At 44.4% G+C, this 3,095-nt stretch overlaps 1 pseudogene; it reads left to right on the top strand.

Annotated features, from left to right (window-relative positions):
* Positions 1-3: 3 nt before the first annotated feature.
* Positions 4-1,273, top strand: LOC112818263 (pumilio homolog 3 pseudogene; annotated as a pseudogene).
* Positions 1,274-3,095: the final 1,822 nt, after the last annotated feature.

The following is a 3,095-nucleotide window of genomic DNA, read 5'->3' on the forward strand; positions in this document are numbered from 1 at the left end:
CAGATTGCAGAGATAATAAGTTTTAAAGGCCACGTGAGGAAGATACTCTGGCTTGCAGAAGCGTCCGCCATCGTGGAGTATGTGTACAATGACAAAGCCATCTTGGAGCAGAGGAACATGCTGACCGAGGCATGTTGGGAACACATGCTTTACAAGTCAGTAGATCACCGAACCCTGGGCAAAGTATTAGAGGTACAGCCAGAAAAACTAGAGCTTATCATGGATGAAATGAAGTAGATTCTAAATCCAATGGCACAAAAGGAAGCTGTGATTAAGCACCCATTGGTGCACAAAATATTCTTGGACTTTTTTACCTTTGCACCCCCAAAGCTAAGATCAGAAATGATTGAAGCCATCCGCGAAGGAGCGACTTACCTGGCGCACACACACACACACACACACACACACACACACGATGGCGCTAGAGTAGCCATGCACTGCCTGTGGCACGGCATACCTAAGGACAGGAAAGTGATTGTGGAAACAATGAGAATTACACCGAAAAGGTGATTAATGGCCAGCGCTCCCATTTGGTCTTACTGGTGGCATTTGATTTTATGGATGATACTAAGCTTGTGAGGCAGATAATCATATCAGAAATATATTAGTTCCTTGCCTAACATAGTAAGTGACAAATATGGAAGAAAGGTCTTGTTGTATTCACTAAGCCCCAGAGATTCTGCACATACAGTGTGATAGATCATTGAGGTTCTACAGAAGGCAGATGGCGACACACACAGTAGGAAACATACAGTGATCCCCCATGAGAGTTTTAGAGTCCATCTCTCCAGCTTTGTTAGTTAAGCTACCTGCAAGGACATGCCCAAGAAGTGGTGCTAGATAATTTACATGTGTTTTGGTGTCCAACATCCTGGGGGCTGCCACTGGAGATGTTAAGCCTGTCATGAATGCCATTGCCAGCTTGGCAGTGGCAAAGTTCCATCCAGGTGGCAAGGATGGACAGCTTCACTTCCCAGAACATCCTGCAGGACACCCAGTTCTGAAGTGGTTAATAGAACAAGATGAGAAGATGAAGGAAGTGAAACAGAACGTTGTTTTGCAAAAACACTTGTAGACCATGTTGGTATGAAGAACCTGAAGTCCTGGGCTAGTGTAAACAGAGGTGCCATTATTCTTTCTAGCCTTCTCCAGAGTTCTGACCAAGAAGTTGCACACAGTCAAGGCTGGATTGAAAGGCCTCATTCCCACACTGGAGAAAAACAAAAACACCAGCAAAGGAATAGAAATGCTACTTGAAAAACTGGCTGCATAGTGGACACAGTTAAGAACAAGATAGAATCATTTTTCCTGTTCTCTTTTCCCAGTGTGGAAAAGAGGGGCTTGAGTCCACCTTCCTGGGAATCTGGGTGCTCTGTATATGTCTTCTTCATATAAGAGTCTATTTATAAAACAGTTCCTAAAAAATAATAATATGTATGCATATTCATATTTTTCAAAAGATTAAGAAAGAATAAAGAAGTGTTAACAATGGCTATATTTATGGGAAGATTTATTTTCTTCTTTGTAAACTTTATATGTGGAAAATTGTCTACCATGAATATGTATAATTTTATAATCTTTAAAAAGAAAAAAGACATACAAAGAAGAAAGAAAAGCCACAACAGGAAAACATTAGTGGATGTCTAGAGTAATAGGTGGCTAATTACTGGCCAAGGGACTGGTTGTGCCACATCATGTTTAGGGTAGATGCTCATTATCATACATAAAGTCTTCAAGACATAATTTCTCCATTATACCATTGTCTTTTTGTAGCACCAATAATTAGCAACAATCTAAGATATTATATTGCCTTCCCCTCAAATACATGATGGTCAGCTTCTTTCCAGCACCATTAAAACTAAGCATTTCAGCATGCATATGAATTAGTTGTATATAACGTTCTAAAAATAAAACAGCAGCAACAACAAAAACAAAACAGAAGCTATTGTGAATACCTGGGTAAGGGAGAACAATTGGAGGTTGAGGATAACTGGGGATACTTTCATGTGCATTGAATACAGGCTTGGACATAAGTATCTAAAAAAGACACTATGACAATCATCAGGGAAAGGAAATTCTGAATGCCAGTAGCAGATGGAAACCAAGATATATTGCACAATATGTACTTGAAGGTAGAATTCATGAGGGGGCAAGATGGCAGCTGAGTGGGGGACCTCATTGTATCTGGTCCCTCGAATTTAGCTGGATATCTATCAAACCATTCTGAACACACACAAATTCAGCCCGAGATGTAAGATTTATCTGGATCTCCACAAACAGAAAAATGACTACTTTTTTCGAGGTAGGAGGTGTGGAACCTTGGATCTTCTGGGGAAATATCCAACGATAAGCAGAGCAGGGAGGGAGCCTCCATAAGCCAGCTGCTGGAAAGTGAAATCAAGGCCCTTGGAAATCACTCTAGTGACAGGCAACCCTTCTGAAAAGGACACAGGAGGTGAGCAGGGCAGAATTCTAGGGGGATCATTGTGGTCTCAGGATTCCAGGAGACTCAGAAAGAATGGGGTTAGCCCAAACCGATGGAGTGCCCAAGCAGTGGAACGGGGAGACTGGTTGTGGTCAGTGAGCCCAGAGGAGATTTTCAGCTCCAGACACCATAAACCGAGAGCCAAGCCAGGAGAGAGACTGCCCTCTGCATGACCACCCTGAAAAGGACTAGAAGGTGAGGGATATCTAACATCCAGGGTAGATATAGAACTGCTTGCACCCACAACAGGGACAGCTCTCAGGGTGGTGTGGCCCATGAGGAGATGCTGGGGCAGCACCCAGCATGACCTAAGAACTGCAGAGGAGGGTGCACGGATGAGCCCAGGGCTACTGGCGGGTGTGTAGTCACAAGGCACAGAGGCATTCGCAGGTTCCCGTGGCTCACCCGGGGGGGGGGGGGGGGGGGGAAGAGCAGTCAGCAGGAGCCATTGGATTCGGCAGTTTGGCACATAAAGAGCCTGCACCCACAACTGGGTAACAGCTCTCAGGGGGGTGTGACCCCCAAGGGACACTGGGAAAGCCCCTGGACACTAGTAATTGCAAAGTCACAAAGCACAGAGACGCTTGCAGGTCTGCATGACTCCCCCAAG

Source organism: Callorhinus ursinus, unplaced genomic scaffold (assembly GCF_003265705.2).
Source record: "Callorhinus ursinus isolate GAN/ISIS: 27379988/994484 unplaced genomic scaffold, GSC_fseal_2.0 scaffold5071, whole genome shotgun sequence".
In the NCBI taxonomy this organism is placed as follows: Eukaryota; Metazoa; Chordata; class Mammalia; order Carnivora; family Otariidae; genus Callorhinus; species Callorhinus ursinus.